Source organism: Hyperolius riggenbachi, chromosome 2 (assembly GCF_040937935.1).
Source record: "Hyperolius riggenbachi isolate aHypRig1 chromosome 2, aHypRig1.pri, whole genome shotgun sequence".
In the NCBI taxonomy this organism is placed as follows: Eukaryota; Metazoa; Chordata; class Amphibia; order Anura; family Hyperoliidae; genus Hyperolius; species Hyperolius riggenbachi.
The window spans coordinates 488854597-488874407 of record NC_090647.1 but is presented as its reverse complement, the minus strand read 5'-3'; positions in this window follow the sequence as shown (position 1 = coordinate 488874407).

Sequence of the window (19811 nt, the reverse complement as noted above, 5' to 3'; positions counted from 1 at the left end):
CGGGACGGTTGGGCCCTCTGCTAGTGCAGAGGGACAGCGTGAATAGAAGTAGGAGTATGGAGGACCCGGTGGTACTGTGTAGTGGTATGCGGCCAGTGTCCCTGCATATCCTGCAATAGAAGAGGAGCGCGCTACTAGGGGAGGAGAGTGCACTGCCAGGAGGAGAGGATCGTGGAGGATACAGAAGAGGAATACTCAAGAAGCAGGACCTGGAGCCAGATGGAGAGGATTGCGGCGGCATCAGCAGGTATAGTATATTGGTAGCTTCCCTGCGCACTCTACATAGCTTATTCCGTATCTTTGGAATATAAGATTCACCGCAAACCCCCCCCCCCCCCCCCCCCAAGTTTTGAGGCAGAAACAATTAAACTTACATTCCAAAAAATATGATATACTGGCCAAGTTGTTTCCCATACACGTGTCAGGCCTGTAGGAATATCCACCCATGAATAAGCTCCAATGCCCAAATCTACCTTCACACACTTCATTCTATGTGACGCGTCTCCGCTTGAATGGGAGGTGAGGAGACAACACTGACGAAGGCGCAGAGCGCCGAAACGCGTAATGACGTCATAAGCGTGCTAAGCGTCAAGCCACGCCCACCTCCAGTGAGACGGAACCCAGACGATCGAGACTCACGCTGCTGGCCACAGCGCGTCATCCTCCACTGAACTGAAGCGGCTGGCTGCCCGCTGACACGCCTTTATATCTGTAACATTGTGAGTATAACTTGTAACCACAATAAATTTTCCCTCTTTTGATGTAACGCACTATGGCGCGCTCCTCTTTTATCTAGAGATTCCTTGCCCAGCAACCCCTTAACGGAGCGTCGCAGTGCATTCATTTGAGGAGGAAGCATCTACATGTGATAGCCTGAGACCTGGAGCGCAAGAAATTTGTTTGTAGTCAGGAGACAACACTTACCTGACTTTGGTTACACCCAGTCCTTTAGTGTGCAAGATATTGGAGGTAAATGCAGGGTGAGCGAATAAACTTCAAGGCCAAACAAGGATTCAGAGTTGGCAAAGTCCAGTAACAGTCCAGGGTCATACACAGGTGATCAGATATATCGCAGTACAGGAGGGCTAGGCAAAGCTAGCCCACTGTATATAAACTGTGTTAATATATGTTTGCATTTTTGTCATTGCATTCCCTGGTTGCCCGTACATTGCTTGCTGTGCATGTGGTTGCGTCGTTGTATATATTTCTCTCTGCATTCCCTGGCTGTTTTGTGTATAGCTTGCTGTGCATATGGTGGCATCTTATTTGCATTATATTATACACTGCTCACAATAAAACCTTACTTTGTACCTTATGTTATGGTCTCATTGTCTGTATCGCTGCACATTGTGGTCTTCGCCTGATCCTCCGTTCAGGTATCATAACAGGTTGGGTCGAGTCTCCCACCTGCTGTTACAGTGGTTGAGTTAGTGGTAACCCACTTTTGTGAGTACCTTTCTGTTATCACTTCAACCAGGCACGTGCAGAGGGGGGTGCTCTGGGTGCCCAGGCACCCCCCCCCCCCCTTTTTAAAATCAGTAAAAAAAGGCCCCTCTGATCGCGCAAAATAAGCCCCGCCCCCTACCGCGGTAAGTCCCGCCCACCCGCGAGAAGCTCCGCCTCCTCCTGGGGCACTTTCAGGTGAAGAGGTCTGGATAGGAATCCTAGTGTGGCATACTGACCTCACCCTCCACCTAGGACCCATACTGACCTCTACCTCCCCAAGCACCCATAGTGACTTCTTCCTCACCCACAGGGACCTCTCCATCCACCTAGCACCCACAGTGACTTCTCCCTCCCCAGCACCCACAGTGACCTCTCCATCCACCTAGCACCCACAATGACCTCTCCCTCCACCTAGCACCCACAGTGACCTCTCCCTCCACCTAGCACCCACAGTGACCTCTCCCTCCACCTAGCACCCACAGTGACCTCTCCCTCCACCTAGCACCCACAGTGACCTCTCCCTGCACCTAGCACCCACAGTGACCTCTCCCTCCACCAGCACCCACAGTGACCTCTCCCTCCCACAGTGACCTCTCCCTGCCACAGTGACCTCTCCCTCCACCTAGCACCCACAGTGACATCTCCTTCCCCAGCACCCACAGTGACCTCTCCCTCCACCTAGCACCCACAGTGACCTCTCCCTCCACCTAGCACCCACAGTGACCTCTCCCTCCACCTAGCACCCACAGTGACCTCTCCCTCCACCTAGCACCCACAGTGACCTCTCCCTCCACCTAGCACCCACAGTGACCTCTCCCTGCACCTAGCACCCACAGTGACCTCTCCCTCCACCAGCACCCACAGTGACCTCTCCCTCCCACAGTGACCTCTTCCTGCCACAGTGACCTCTCCCTCCACCTAGCACCCACAGTGACATTTCCTTCCCCAGCACCCACAGTGACCTCTTCCTCCACCTAGCACCCACAGTGACCTCTCCCTCCACCTAGCACCCACAGTGACCTCTCCCTCCACCAGCACCCACAGTGACCTCTCCCTCCCACAGTGACCTCTCCCTCCGCCTAGCACCCACAGTGACCTCTCCCTGCGCCTAGCACCCACAGTGACCTCTCCCTCCACCAGCACCCACAGTGACCTCTGCCTCCACCTAGCACCCACAGTGACCTCTCCCTCCACCTAGCACCCACAGTGACCTCTCCCTGCACCTAGCACCCACAGTGACCTCTCCCTCCACCAGCACCCACAGTGACCTCTCCCTCCCACAGTGACCTCTCCCTGCCACAGTGACCTCTCCCTCCACCTAGCACCCACAGTGACATTTCCTTCCCCAGCACCCACAGTGACCTCTCCCTCCACCTAGCACCCACAGTGACCTCTCCCTCCACCTAGCACCCACAGTGACCTCTCTCTCCACCAGCACCCACAGTGACCTCTCCCTCCCACAGTGACCTCTCCCTCCACCTAGCACCCACATTGACCTCTCCCTGCGCCTAGCACCCACAGTGACCTCTCCCTCCACCAGCACCCACAGTGACCTCTGCCTCCACCTAGCACCCACAGTGACCTCTCCCTGCGTCTAGCACCCACAGTGACCTCTCCCTCCACCAGCACCCACAGTGACCTCTCCATCCACCTAACACCCACAGTGACCTCTCCCTCCACCAGCACCCACAGTGACCACTCCCTCCCACAGTGACCTCTCCATCCACCTAGCACCCACAGTGACCTCTCCATCCACCTAGCACCCACAGTGATCTCTCCCTCCCCCAGCACCCACAGTGACCTCTCCCTCCCACAGTGACCTCTCCCTCCACCTAGCACCCACAGTGACCTCTCCCTCCCACAGTGACCTCTCCCTTCACCTACCACCCACAATCACCTCTCCCTCCCCAGCTCTAGCAGTGATCCTGCCTACCCCAGCACCCACACTGACCTATCCTTCCCCCAGCACCCACAGTGGTCTTTCCCTCCCCCAGAGGCTACCCTCCTGTCCCCTGCAGCACTTACAGGGACCTCCCATCCCAAAAGCAGCGCCCACACTGATCTCTCCCAACACACAGCATCCACAACTACTCCCTCCTCCAATAACTACAATGACCTCTCCCAGCACCCACAGTGACCTCCCCTTCCTCCAGCACTCATACTGACCTCTTCCTTCCACAGAACCCACAGTGACCTACCCTTCCACCAGCACCCACACTGACCTCTACCTCCCCCAGCAACCACACTGACCTCTACCTCTCCTAGCAGCAACTATGCTATTCATAGCAGTACCCACAGTGACCGCCCACTCCCTGCACCCACCGCAATCCCACCAATATTCAGCACCCACATTACACTCAACCAGTAACCCCCACTATAGCAAGCACCCAGTACTTGCACCAAGCAACTTTCACCCAATACTTATATCCGACCTCCATATGGCACTTAGTACTTGCATCATTCACCCTATAGCTGGCACCCAGTACTCACACCCACTTGGCACAGTACTTGCACATTATCTGAACTCACATAAACCAGTACTAGCACCCAAAGTACCTGCACTCAGAATCCACATGACACACAATGCCCACCCATAGCTAGCACCTAGTGCAGGCAATGCACCAAGTATTCGCACCAATGTACCTGCACCCAACACCCACATGTTTCATCTGCAGTAGTTCCAGTTGCACTAAGCCTCCACTTGGTGCCCAGCACAAACACCAAACACTCACATATGACATCCAGTACTTGCACCCAGAACTCACAAGGGCTTGAGTAACTGCAATCAACACCTACATGATGCTTGACACCAACCCATACAGCCAGAATGCACATGACACCCTGTGCCAGCACCCAGATCCCACATGGCACCCAGCTTCTGCATTTAGCACCCACATGACAACAAATACCCCACTAGCCAGCACCCATTACCCAGATGTTACCATGTACTTGCTCCCAGTACCCACTTGGCACTCAATATTTGCACTTAAGACCCACATGACACCCTATAACCCCCATAATCAACACCCACATGGCACAGTACTCACACAGCACAAAGTTCCAAAGCCATTATATGCACCTAGTACCCATCCATGGCCAGCACTCAAATAGCAACCAGTACCCACCCTTGGTCTGAACCCATATGAGACTCAGTACTCTCCCATGGCACACATCCAGACCACACATGGCACTACCTACACTCATGTCCAACACTCACATGGCTTCCTGTATCAATTAGCACTCACATGGCACCCACTATTGTTTATCGCCTTCTGCTACTCATTCAGCACCCAATATAGCATAGCATCCACTGCAAATAAACACCCAATACAAACTGGACCTTGGTACCCACAGCAGCTTGACACGGACTGTACTTTGGCACATCGGCACCCACTGCAAATTAGCACAAACTGGACCTTTGCGTCTTACCACCCACTGCATCTGTGCACCCACTGCACCTTGGCACTTACTGCAGTTTTGCATCTACTAATGCTTAGCAACCACTGCATATTGGCAACCACTGCTTCTTTGCCTGAAAAGAAGCTTGGGTGCTGATCTAGAGGGACAGAGGTCCCAGTAATGAAAGGTGAATCCATGCCTACATCAGGCTCCACTGTGCCCACTCTAATAGTGCGCACCTATGACTGCTGATTTGAGGGTGGTGGCACCAAAGAAGTTGGTTGGAAGAAGACACAAAGTCTGCCTGATACTTCTATAAAGGTGTGTGTGTGTGTGTGTGTGTGGTGGTGGTGGTGGTGGTGGTGGGTGGGGGGGGGGGGGTTTAAGACTGCCTAGTGCTTTCTGGAGAAGGGGTATTACATACACAATTTAGCACGATTTATCGATTAGGGCCCCTTTTTAAAATTTGAGCACCCCCCCCTTGAGAATCCTCTGCACGGCCCTGACTTCAACACTGTCATTAACATTAATATACTACACTATCAAAGGCACTCAATTCCCTCCCTTTATTTCTTTGCATGTTTTAATGCCTGGTACATTATGAGAAACTAGCTTTATTCTCATGACAAACAATCCTAGGTGGGAATGCACTGGTAAGTTCAGTGCAGAATTTTTGTCCATAGAAATACTTGTAAAAAGTAAACTTTCCACTCGGAGGCGCCATTGTAGTGGAAATAGAATCTTGTGTATCAACCTCTTTGCTGGTTTTATTGCAGATGTAAATACTATCCTACTAAGTAACCAAACTGACATAAAATATTGAGGGCAGCTCTTAAATTCAAAACAGCCCAAAATATACCCCAACTCCTCCAATACTCAAATAAAAATGACTGTGCAGGTGATCTGAGGTATCTGGTCAGATAAGTCTTGCCATATCATAAGTACATTGCAAAAGCCTTTTGTTTAAACCAGTTAACAAGTTTATAAAAATTAAAGTCAGTATACAAATAGTTAGGAAGTGTTGTTTCCAAACAGGTCACAGTAGTTTAAAGGACAGTTGTGGGCATATAGCAGATCACAGCACAACTTTTATTTTGAAGGGCTGGTTGAAAACAAACAAAAGAAACCAGTGAAATAAGGTATAGTAAGTCACTATTCTGCAGGAGTGCCAATAATCTCACTGTCAACGAAGGCTGCATAAGATACAAGATACTGTAAGTTCCCAGGAAAGCAAAGCTTGCATTATGTGTTAGATAGATGGTTCGATAATTTTCGTCATGTCCGTTATTATTTTCAACCATTTTTCCAGTTGATTTCTCACAGAAGTGAATGGAAATTGATAAGAAAAGATAAGAGAATCAAGCGGGAAACCGAGCAGAAAAACGAATCGAAAATCGACCGAATGAAAAATTGACCGAAAAAATGCATCGTGTGTACCTAGCATTAGGCTCTGTTCCCACTAGAGCAGAGAATGGAATTTTTTTGTCTGTTCTCCTTTCATCGCTAAACGGACAGTAAACGGTTCCTGTTTTATAAATAGTAGCCGTTCACACTTGTTGCACTGCAATCCGCGGGATCCATTGCAGTAAGCGGACCGCACTTCTGCACTTTGGACAGGACGCAATCCCCCCTATAGCCTATGTTGGAGTGCTCCAGCCGGACCACGGCAGACCATCCGAGCAGACACTACACTGTCCACTCCCGTTGGCCCCACATGGTGAGACACCAACTGGGAACAGAGCCTCAGTGTAAAGGCACGTACACATGCTAAGTTAAAGTCAGCTAAGGCGGCCGATAACAACTACCTCTGCTAATAATCCGGCGTGAGTACCGCTGCCTCTGACCGCTACCTGGCCAGCAATTCACCAGGGGAAGGCCGATACCTTTGTTCTCACTGCTTGTCCTGCCTTTGTTGTCAACCTGTAGCAATGTTGACAAGGGATCCAGTGCTGGTCCCTGTCCAGAGACATCAATTTAGTGTGTGTATGGGCCTTAAGAGGTCAGGTTAGATCCTTTCTTTTAGTGATTCCAATCCACCAGGGTGTTGTTGACTAGAGATGTCGCGAACGGTTCGCCGGTAAACGGTTCCAGGCAAACTTCGGTGGTCCGCGTTCGCCAAGAGCAGGCGAACTTTTCCGGAAGTTCGATTCACCCCATAATGCTCTATTGAGCAGAACTTTGACCCTCTACATCACAGTCAGCAAGCACATTGTTGCCAATCAGACTGCACTCACTCCTAGAGCCCCACCCCCCCTTATAAAAGGCAAGGTCCTTGTGCCGTTTTACTCACTAGTCTGCCTGCACTAATTAGTTAAGGGACAGCTACTGACAGACTCTGCTAGGGAGAGTTTAGTTAGGCTCTTATAGGCTTGTTCCTAGCTAATTGTTATTGCTTTACTTCCACTCCTCCTCCCTCCTCCCAGAGGGAGGAGTGTCTCATCTTCCAGGGAATTGTAGGCTTTTAAAAGCCAGCTTACATACCTTGGCTGGGAATTGAACCCAGGTCTTGGCCAGGAATTGAACCCAGGTCTGAGTGCTTGGTAGTCAGCTCTCTTAACCGCTGGTCCACCACCAGTACTACATGCTGAAGGCAGCCTAGCATGTACCATTATGATCTATCCTAGAGAAAAATTAGCTTGCTTAAAGATTTGTAGGCTTTTAAAAGCCAGCTTACATACCTTGGCCAGGAATTGAACCCAGGTCTTGGCCAGGAATTGAACCCAGGTCTGAGTGCTTGGTAGTCAGCTCTCTTAACCGCTGGTCCACCACCAACACTACATGCTGAAGGCATCCTAGCATGTACCATTATGATCTATCCTAGAGAAAAATGAGCTTGCTTAAGGATGTGTAGTATGTCAAAAGCCAACTCATATTGGCCAGGAGTAGAACGCAGTCTCTGTGGCATAAATGGTTAGTGTGTTTGGCTGTTAACTAAAAGGTTGGTGGTTCATCCCCACCCAGGCATGGCCTTGCCTTTTGTGTTCAACAGCTGTCCGAAGAGAACCTCAGATACCCATGTAGATTCATCTCTCTCTCCCTCTCTCTCTAGTAGGGATGGTCACCGCTTTCCGCGGAATTGTATTTTCCGCAATTTTGGGCAGAAATTGATCATTCCATTCCGTTTGGTCGGAACGGAATTGCTTTTTCAATGCTGCAGAATTCCGAAATTGCCTGTGAAATTGTGCTAGTATCCGTCCAAAAAACACTAGGCATGTTTAGAAAATTGGTCAAATCATGCCTAGGAATCACTCTGAAATCAGCTTCAAAAACCGCTAGCGGTGTGCAGTGGCCCTTAGAGTATGCAGAGGTGTGCAGTCTCTTACCACACCTCCCTTGTGGCTTTGTCCCCCTCCATTCACCTGTAAACGGCTCTGGGGGGTGCGGTCCGATTTTCTATACCGCTTCACATCGGGAATCCTCTAAAAGCCATTTTGCCTACTGTAACTTTAAAACTAATTTTCTGTAAAAAGACAAGGGCCGATATGCAAGTCAATTTTTCTCCTGAGTTTTCTCCTAGGAGATATTTTTTCATCTTCTATTTACAATAACTTTTCAGCACTCTGCAACTGAAAAAATACCAAACAGTGGAAAAAGTACTTTCAAACCAATTTTAAGTATTTTTTTGGCTTTCTGACGATTTAAAAAGCATTTTACAATGCTCTCAACAAGTTTGAAAATATCACTTAGGCGAGAACTCAGGAGAAAAAATGTATTGCCTATGGGTCAAGGTCTTTTTGAATAAAAAAAATCCCCTTGTGTGCATTAGTCTGTCTTAAAGTGACCTTACAGTATACAATCAAATTGAGCAATTTTCTTATTTTCCACAAAAATGATCGAATTGTAAAAAAAAATTAAAGGAAAAAAGATTTCGATCTATTTTCCATTTTTTGCGAGGGATCGGTCCCTATGACTGAAAATTCACACTCTCAAAACACGTACATTAAACTCTACCTATATTTTTTTTTGTAAACACATTTATTATAATCATAAGCCAGAATAATGAAATGTTGGTCAAACATGGGTCATTACAATGTACACAACCAATTCAGGATATAAAACAAAAATACAGAGGAATACAAAGGCTATAGTAAGTTAATACTATCATACAATGAAATATAAAGCAGCTATTTGCATATATAACACATCGGTCTAGTTCTATATATTATCCCCTTATATAGAGCTCACTCTATAATTAAGAGACATAAAAACCTAGTCAAACAATACTAATTAGTATAAACAAAAAAACTACCCAAATAACATAATGCCAGTCAGTACACAACCTCCCCCCCCCCCCCCCTTCCACCACCACCACCTCCCAAACCCATTCAAATTATGCAACAAGTGACTCCCTACAACTTAGCAAGTTGTTTTCTTCAGGGCTCCTTCGTCTGGTGTTTACGCTGCTCCTGCCCCACCTGAAGTCTATACAGCCGAAAGCTTGCTTGCTCTTATTCTTTTAAGTTAGCCAATAAATGGTATCATCCTGATTCCAAACTTCTTGCTTTTACTGATGGCTAACGTGGTACAATACCCTACTGCTACTACTAGGGAGAGTAGTAGCCCTCTAGTGTAACACAATGGACTTTCAAGCCATAAATAGAGTCTCTCTAGTCAACGTCTTCTGGAATTTATCACCAAAACCTTCTTCCAAGATGCCCAGAATACAGAGTTTGGCCTCACTAAGAATTTGTAAATCAACTACTTTAGACAGGAACCTCGTTACCTGCGACCACAAAATCTGTACCAATGTACATAATCCTATAGTAAATGCAAGAAGGGGCCCCATGAAGAACCACACTTGGGACAATTCGACAATTTTCTCCTATGTTGCTGTCACTTACAGTAGGTAGAAGAAATGTGACAGAAACAACAGGTTTTGGACTAGGTTTTCTACATTTTCAAAAGCGCTTTGTGAATGGCAGTTGCTCCATCCAACTGCCAAAAAAAGTGTGCAGTGAGCAGGGAGGCAGGACAGCATCTTTGTATATATCCTTTTCAGGGGGTATCTTTATAAAGAATAAAAGCCTTGCTGAGAATCCCCATGAAGAGATAGGCTAGTCCAAAACCTGTCCGTTCTGTCAGATTTTTACTACCTACTGTAAGTGACAGCAATATCGTAAGAAAGAAATATAGCTTATTTTACTCTAGAAGGAACGTACGTCTTGTGTGTATATGTTTACATATATTTTAAATTTTACAATTTTTCACAATAGTGGTCCTTTAACAACTTTTATCCAGCATATGTGTGTTATGTAGCACGTGTATGTAGCTTTATACTTTAAAGTTAATCTCTTGTCACTGATATAGGACAGTATTGCTTCCCCCTGTGGAAAAACTGACCTCTAATAGATGACATGCAACAGTGCCATCAACAGCATTATGTAACTCTATTGCCTAACAGGCTAATATTTCCTGAAATGATGCTCCTCAAATTGCTGCATGAGTGTTCACGCTGCTCCTGCCCCACCCTGATTGCTGCTTTTATAGTCACATGAATTAATAAGTAGACTCACTGCTGAGTGCTATCTCTTGTCTCAACAATCTTTTCTACACCTTGTCATCACCTGCGTCTGATAAATCTCCAGCATCTAAGCATAATTAGCACAATGAATAGATACAGCATGTGTAAACAGCACACACTGGCAAGGAGATGAGAGAGCATGGGGCAGTCCCAATTTCAGGTTTTCTGAGTTGTGTTTAGTGAAATAATAATTTCACTTGTGTAAGGGGAAAGAGAAACTATAGTAGGAAAAACTGGGAAACTCCCTATACATACATATGCAATGTGCAAAAATACCACCAGGTGGCTCTGAACATCTCATTATTTCTACTACTAGGGACTTCATTTTTTTAGGTCTGGCACCAGCGATCAAGCTGTTGCAGGTCACTTTATTACTCATCACCACAATGTCAGCCAGCTGAGGGTGCAGGTTATAGACTCTGTCCTCCCTCTAAGAAGAGGTGGTATCAGACCAAGTTACTTTTGAGGAGCGAGGTCTTTTAAATTAGAAAGTTGGGTTCCCTCAGTTCTAAAGGTCTAAATTGTGAATGCGGTTTTGGTCCATGTATTTAACTACAGAGGCTCCGTTTGTATAACCTGGACAACACTGTCTGTGCCTATCATTGGATTCCTCTTGTTTCTTTCCCCTGATTGGTCAATGAGTATAACTGCTGCCTATCAGTGGTGAAGGGTTGTGACATATCCACTATGCATGGTCGTGGCTTTAGTTGAGTATAGAATATCCCTATAAGGGGTGGAACGTCTAGTTCTCCATCAGATCCGATCTAAGTGGTGATTGCAAATGTCACGGATGGTGACGTGTGTCGCTTCCGGACTTGCTTCCTGGCGACAAATAGACATCATGCCAGTAATTCTGGCTTTTTTTGTTTACAAGTGGGTCAGCTCCCTATTGGTCTGAGTTTTTCCACTTTTGGCTAGCGACTGGCACAAGAGAAGTTTGTATAGTCCCCTGTCAGGTCCACCAAACATATGAGCGTGTCTGATGTGTTTATACTTTGGGAGCATGTGTTATTGGTCGGCGCAATGGTGCCCAGGCTTTTTGATTGGCTCTTGTTGGAATAGTGCTAAACAAAAGGTTGTGTACTCTTATGATTTTAGAGAGCTGGTTAGCTTGCAAAAGAGAGGATGCTCCTCTCGAAACATCCCGGATGCTAGCTCTCAATTGACTGCACTTAAAACTGGAGATTATGGAATAAATTAAATATAATGGATATTGCAGATGGCGCTGGGTCTTACTTTATGTTGCTCTCTATACACATATGCAATATGCAAAAATACCACTAGATGTCTCTTAACATCACGTTATTTCTTCAACAACGGAGTTACATAATGCTGTTATTGCCACTGTTGGGTGTCATAGTGATTTCACTGCTCTTTGCAGTTTCATACTATGTTTAAATCTCCATTCCAGACAACCACTCAGTTGCAGAGCTCTTAGCAGAGCTTTTTATTTATATCTGAGCTCCTTAATTAGCTAATATCAAATAAACCACTTGTAGAATACATGGTCGGCAGCCCAGACACTGGCTACTTTCTGCCTTGTAGACTGTGCTGTAGCGCTGCAATTTTCCCAGTTCCCAGAAAGATTTTTTGGCCTGTGCCTTCCACCTTGCAGTCTGAACAGTGGGGATGATGCGTTACAGGCATAAGTAGCAGCAACCTTTTTTTCCTATATCTTGAGTAGTGCTTGATGACATCAGCACTGCTTAACAGCCCCTAGGCAAATTGCTGCTGTGTGCACTTCCTGTCAAAACCAGCTGCCATATTAGACATTTTGGACATTAGCAGGGGGTACCTGGTCTACCTTTCTCATTATGTACACTACTCAAGGCCAGATTTCTGGAAAGGCCACAAAGGCCAAGACCTAGGGCGTTGAAAAAGTGAAAGAGTAGAAGGGCGGCAGGACTTGGGGTGAGATAAGAGGCTGCATGTCTCCGAGGCCGCCCTGCTTTGCTGCACACACAGTCAGAATTCCAGAGCTGCATGCATTTTCCTTACTTCCTGTTGTACAATGCTATCTCCAGGAGCGTACAAGCTTCAGTTTAGTGTCAGTGTTGTAGAGAAACCTGGTTCACCATGTGCTTGCTGGGCAATCTGTAACTCTGGTTGTAGACAAAATTTCTGATCCAGTAAGGTAAACATTTTAATGGATTATCAGTTCCACTTTACAAATCAAGCTGAGCTGAACAGTGTATAGGCTCGTACATACGTCGGATTTTTCCAAACAATCGGTCGTTTAGACGTTTGAACGTCCGGTCGTTTGGACGTCAAATCAGGCGTGTGTATGGTCGGTGGTTCAGGATACGACTGGATTTGAATGATTCACCAAGCGGATGGTTGAAATCCAGTCTTATCAGCTGAACGACCAACCGTACACATGCCCGAATTGACGACCAAACGACCAGACGTTCAAACGTCCAAAGGACCGGTCGTTTGCAAAAATCCAACGTGTGCATGTACCTTATAGCTGGTGGTCAGAATCTGTTAAAGAGAACCTGAACTGAAAATAAAAAGTCAAAATAAACATACGTAGGTAATACTTGCCGGTACCTCCCATGTACTCTGCTCATCAATCTCTTTCTCCTCTCCTGCGTCCTGTTTATCCACTGTGATCGATGGAATTCTCTGTCATCCATTTTGAAAATGGCCATTACCCCATAACAGCTTCCTGGTCAGCACACTGTTAAACTGTTATATCGCCCACTTGAGCCACAGGGAAACATGGACATTACCATGCAATTTTCCATGAGTTAGACTGGTCGAATCAATTATTTCTGACAGGTCCAATCTGATTTCTGATCATTTTTCTGATCTACTTAGTATAGAAGTGATTGGAAAATTGATTCGACCCATCTATCTGATGAGAAATTGCATGGTGTGTACCAGGCATTAGGGACTCACTGCTCCGACAGGTAAAACAATCTTTCACCATTTTTCAGAGAGAAAACATACACACATACTGTATATCATATATACTCAAGTATAAGTCATTCAGAGTATAAGCTGACCCATAACTTTTACCTTAAAAAAACTGGAAAAAATGTTTGACCCGAGTTTAACCTCTTGAGGACTGCAGTGCTAAACCCCCCTAGTGACCAGGCCATTTTAAGCAAAATGTGCCACTGCAGCTTTAAGGCTAAGCTGCAGATCCGCACAACACAGCACACACGTGATTTCCCCCCCCCCTTTTCTCCCCACCAACAGAGCTCTCTGTTGGTGGGGTCTGATCGCCCCCAGATTGTTTATTTTTTTGGTTGCAAATATTTTTGTTTCTCTTTTTTTTAAAAAAAAAGCGTGTTCTTTTAAATATATTCCCTCCCTCCCTCCCTCCTTCCCCACAGCCAGCCAATTGTGGCGATCGGCTGTCAAAGGCTTCTGCTTATGAGAGCCGATCGCTCTCCAGTGTCCCAGGGGGACAGCCGTGTCACATGGCTGTCCCCAGTACAGCGCTGCTGCCGATCGCAGCGCTGTACGGGTAAATAGACGGCGATCACGCCGTCTATCAGTCTCCCGAGCGGCAATAGCCGCTCGGAGACTGAAGAGGGGGCGGAGCTCCGCCCTCCGAGAATGAGATGCGCGCGCAGCGTGCGCGCGATCTCATTCAAAACAGAGCCCCAGGACTTTACGCCAATTGGCGTTAGGCGGTCCTGGGGCTGCCGCCGCGGCCACGCCTGCCGGCGTGACGCGGTCGGCAAGAGGTTAAGCCAGGGGTGGCAAAAGCAACAACCACAACACCACTCACAGCAATGGCCGGCCACAACCATATATTAGAAACTATGACTAAGGGTAGATTGTAGACCCGACACGCGTCAGTTGATCCTGTGCTTTTTATTGTACTGTATCGTGGAATTTTTCAAATAAACTTATCAGCTTTTTTCACCTACCTGGTCTGGTCTGCGGATCCCTCTTTGCTCATATATTAGAAAAGCAGTATAAATTCAGCAGATTGAAATAATAAGCCACAATATAGGCCTACCATGGAGATGTACATGCAAAGAACGCCTGTTGTAAAGTTTAAGCTGGCATAAAGATAAAGCAAGGAATGCAGAGCCACATAGTCATGTATCTAAAACCTGATATAGGAATGCAAGGATTCTCACCACTCAGTAAACACTGTCCCTGTATGCCTTCCAAGGCTACAGCTCGAGATGAGGCAAGCTGGAACCTCCCATGGAAATGTCAAGTGTGTGGTCTCCCTCAGATGATGCACCACTGTGGGGCATTGTGGGGGTTACTCAAAGAGTAGTGACTCAAGTATAACCCGAGACCCCCACTTTTGGGCCACTTTTTTGCCCAAAAATTAGCCTTATACACAAGTATATACAGTACATGAGTATGTATTTCCTCCTGTACACCAGTGATCACTAGTCAGGGTGTTGGACCGAATGCAATTGAGTGGGTGCGAGGGGCTCGGGAACGGACGGTTGGTGGCAGTGGGCCTAGGGAGCTGGAAAGTACAAATCTGGCCCAGACACTACTTCACTTTCAGAGAGAATATGACATGATGGATTTTCTTGTACATAAAACAAGATGACCAACTGATCACAGGTTGTTTGCCAGATCCAACGGATGGCTCGACCTGCCCAACTATCATGCAGGTTGGCCACATGTGTACAAGTATTTTGACCAACTTTGTTGTTTTTGAATGCGGATATGTTGTACACTTTATCATTTAACTTCCGTGCATAGTATTTAAGTGGGTTGGTTGGCATGTGTGTATGTACTTGTCGTGTAAACAACTTGTTGTGCCCCAGGATTTTCCGCATTTTCCCTACCATGTCCTTTGCAAATTGTCACATCATTCACCTATCTTGGGGTAATTGTAACTGTTGACCCCCAGTTATATTATCAAAATAATGTTGCTCCCCTTTTATCCCTCACTCAAACCAAATGATCAGCCTGGACTAAACTCCCGCTCTCAGTAGCAGGACGTGTTAACCTGATAAAGATGGTTCCCAAAAATATTATACATTATACACAACTTTCCAATTTATATCCTCATGTCCTTTTTCAAAAAACTCAGATCTTTATTTCTCTCACTGGTTTGGGGTAAGTCTAGAGCTAGACTTAAATTTAGTATTTTACAATGTCCTACCTCCTCAGGAGGCTTGGCCCTCCCTGCTCCTTACCTATATTATATTGCCTCCCAATTTGAACAACTTGCTCGTTGGTTTGTGACTAATTCTCTGCAACCCCCTGAACTTTTAGGTTTCTCACCATACTCAACCTCTAACAACCTGCCTTTTGCCCTTCTAAAAGACAATCTTAATGTAAACTCCCCCAATAATACAATTTTCCTCCAAGCTTCTAGAGTCTGGCGGGCGGTGAATAAAATAATCCTTTCCTCCAATAAAGAATTTCACACACCCCTTTGGCACAACCCTCAGCTACCTGAGCTGAATCATCTTGATAACACTAGTCTCTGGACTGCTAAAGGCATCTTATACCTTGGTCAAATTATTCATAATGCTAAATCTATACCTTTTCACACTCTTCAAGAGCAATTTGATCTTCTTCCAATATTTAACTATATGTACTTGAAACTCCAGCAAGCTCTTAGAGTAAAGTTTCCCCTAGGTATACCCCATACAAATGTGTACCTGATCATGGAGACCCTTAAAGATGGTCCAATGAAACACCACACAGGTACAGTATACTCGTTGCTTCTGGAACACCAGTCTGCCCATACAATTCAGAACTCCCTGTCCAGGTGGACCCAATTTGGCGTCCAACTGGACGAGGAGGAATGGGAAGATTGCCTTTCCACCCCTAAATTGGTTTCCCACTGTGTTAGTGAGTGAGCCACTCAGATATATATACACTGCATCAAAGCTATTTAACTCCTTCCTACCTTTAAAAATGTTCCCCTTCAGCATCTGCCTCCTGCCCTATCATCTCATTTGGTAGTGTCCACCTATTGCTGACTTCTGGAAACAAGTTACTGACTTTTTACATGATTTGATGGGGTCCCCAGTAGACCCTGACATCAAAACATGTATTCTAAATTTTGATTATGGAATCCCTATTTGCTGCTAAACAGTGTATTACCTTCAGGTGGCTATTCCCGGTCCTCCCTACTCTTGAAGCTTGGAAGGCTAGAGTCCGTAAACATTTGCCTTTTAAGAAATTAGTTTACTTCCATAGAAAATGTCCAAATAAATTTAATCAAGTTTGGGATAAATGGTTAAACCACTAAGCCCATTCATTCAACATTTAATATTTGTTTCTGTTTTTATTGCTTGAAACCTTGTTTGATTCAAAAATCCATACTCTTATAATATCCTTTCTTATTATACCAGACTAATGTGTAGACTATCTACTCTGTACAAACAATTCTTGTTTGCCATTATACAATGACCGTTCCTTCCCTTTTTTTTGTATATGTAATTCTATACTGTATTAATTTTTACTCAATAAACACTTTTGGTTGATGAAAAAACAACAACCTGTTGTGCGGTTGGTCAAGGTGTGTGGTTGGTTGTGCATTATATTGGACATGTGTATGAGCCTTATGGTCCTTATGCAATTTACTTTTTTCTCCCGAGTTTTTGCCTAGGTAATATTTTCACAACTTGGCAATAAAAATGTTTTTGAAACCACCAAAGAGCAAGAAACTACTCAAAGTTATTTTGATAGTGCTGAAAAATTATTTTAAAGGAGTTATCAGGCTAATATGTACAAAATAAGCGCTACTTACCCAGGGCTTCCTCCAGCCCCAAGCTCCCAGTCATTGTGCCTGCACAAGCGGCGCTGTCAATCACCGCCACGTGGACCGGAGCGGCCTGCGCAGTACACTCCGGTCCACGTGGCAATGATTGACAGCGCCGCTCGCGCAGGCACAGTACAGGCCGACCTGGAGGTCAGCCTGACATCATCGCCGGGGACCGGGACGGAGCTGCGGCGAACAGCTGACGGCAGAGCTGCGTCGAGGGACATGCTGGGAGCTTGGGACTGGAGGAAGCCCCGGGTAAGTAGCACTTATTTTGTTCATATTAGCCTGATAACTCCTTTACATAAAAGATGAAAAAATATCTCTAAGGCACGGTTCACATCTGCGTTTTTTTTCGGAACCGGTCATACGGAACCGGCCATCTGGATCCAGGAAACCAGTCCGTTTTTACAGCCAGTGTGCTGTAAAACGTCCGTTTTCCATAGGTTCCTATTGCGCTGCAAATCCTTCCATTTCCATTCCACTGAGCAAAACGGTCTGGGAAATTAGGGCCTGCAGCATTTTTTGGTCCGTTCAGTGGAACGGACCACGGAACTGTACGGCTGGTTCCGTTGGCAAAAGCTAATGTGAACCGAGCCTAAGGAGAAAAAGTTGTTTGCATATGTGCCCTTATCAGTAAAATGCCTTTTAAGCCAATTGCAAGCAAGAAAATACTCAGAACAATTTTGACAGTACTTTTGGTATTTTTTCAATTGCAGAGTGCTGAAAACATATTTACAGAAGATGTAAAATCGGAGAAGGCGGAGAAAACATAGGTGAAAAAGTGAATTGCATATGGACCTATGTGTCTTAATATTTCCTGAATCACTGACCCAGGGTGAATTTACCTGCATTTCTTTGCCAGGTGTTTGCTCTTTCTCATCTCTATGATATTCAGTAAATGTCATATTATCCCAATCTGTCATACTACAGCTCAGTTATCTTAGAAAGAGAGCCCTGTGGCCCTGACAGTCAGGAACAGGTTGGACCAGGTTATCATGTAAAGAAGTGTCTTCCAGACAAGAAGACATCGTGATTATCACAATGATAGAGATGTGGGATGTCTGCTGCTGTGGTGCCCACATGTCTCTCCAGTTTCCTCCCACATCCCAAATAGAGATGTAGCGAACATCTCTGAATACATGGGGCATTTACTACTTCCGGGTCGCTCTGACCCGGAGTAGTACGCCTGCGCTGCCCGGCGAAGCGCGTCCTAGATCGCGCTCCTGTTGCCGGGCACTCTCTGCGCATGTGCGTGACGTCATGAACGACGTCACGCACATGCGCAGAGAGTGCCCGGCAACAGGAGCGCGATCTAGGACGCGCTTCGCCGGGCAGCGCAGGCGTACTACTCCGGGTCAGGGCCGGCTTTAGGGGGGGGCGAGAGGGGGCAGAGCCCCCTCAAACAGACTCACTGCCCCCTCAAATCAGAGCCGCTCTCGCTATGCCGCTGGCTGCTTCCTGGTCCGTGGTGTGGAGCGCAAAGCGGTCACATGACCGCTTCTCCCTCGGACGGCTCTCCGAGACGAGTCTCTGGCTCTCTGCTGTGACGCAGGCAGTGGCGACCGTAAGAGCCACCCCGCATAGAGGAGGAGTCGATTCTCTCCAGGCCCGCCATCAGGGGGGGACATCCCCGCCGCGGCCCTGGCGGGTGTCGCCCGGCCGCCGCTCAACCCCCCCTGGCCGGTCGGGTCGCCGCTGATCTTGAGGTCTGACGCTGCTGGCAAGGTAGGGGAAGCAGCGGCGGCGGCTGGGGGGGGGGCCTCCCTGTCACTCACTCACTAGCTAAAGGGGCTCCCTGTCACTCACTCACTAGCTAAAGGGGCTCCCTGTCACTCACTCACTAGCTAAAGGGCCTCCCTGTCACTCACTCACTAGCTAAAGGGGCTCCCTGTCACTCACTCACTAGCTAAAGGGGCTCCCTGTCACTCACTCACTAGCTAAAGGGGCTCCCTGTCACTCACTAGCTAAAGGGGCTCCCTGTCACTCACTCACTAGCTATAGGGGCTCCCTGTCACTCACTCACTAGCTAAAGGGGCTCCCTGTCACTCACTCACTCCCTAAAGGGCCTCCCTGTCACTCACTCACTAGCTAAAGGGGCTCCCTGTCACTCACTCACTCCCTAAAGGGCCTCCCTGTCACTCACTCACTAGCTAAAGGGGCTCCCTGTCACTCACTCACTAGCTAAAGGGGCTCCCTGTCACTCACTCACTAGCTAAAGGGGCTCCCTGTCACTCACTAGCTAAAGGGGCTCCCTGTCACTCACTCACTAGCTATAGGGGCTCCCTGTCACTCACTCACTAGCTAAAGGGGCTCCCTGTCACTCACTCACTCCCTAAAGGGCCTCCCTGTCACTCACTCACTAGCTAAAGGGGCTCCCTGTCACTCACTCACTCCCTAAAGGGCCTCCCTGTCACTCACTAGCTAAAGGGCCTCCCTGTCACTCACTAGCTAAAGGGCCTCCCTGTCACTCACTAGCTAAAGGGGCTCCCTGTCACTCACTCACTCCCTAAAGGGGCTCCCTGTCACTCACTCACTCCCTAAAGGGACTCCCTGTCACTCACTCACTACCTAAAGGGGCTCCCTGTCACTCACTCACTACCTAAAAGGGCTCCATGTCACTCACTACCTAACCTGGGGGTCCCTGTCAGAATCCAGGTGAGAGGTGTCTACCATAATAAGGGGTCATTCTGCCTATTTATGTGAAATGCTGTCTATTTATGTGCCTCATGACTG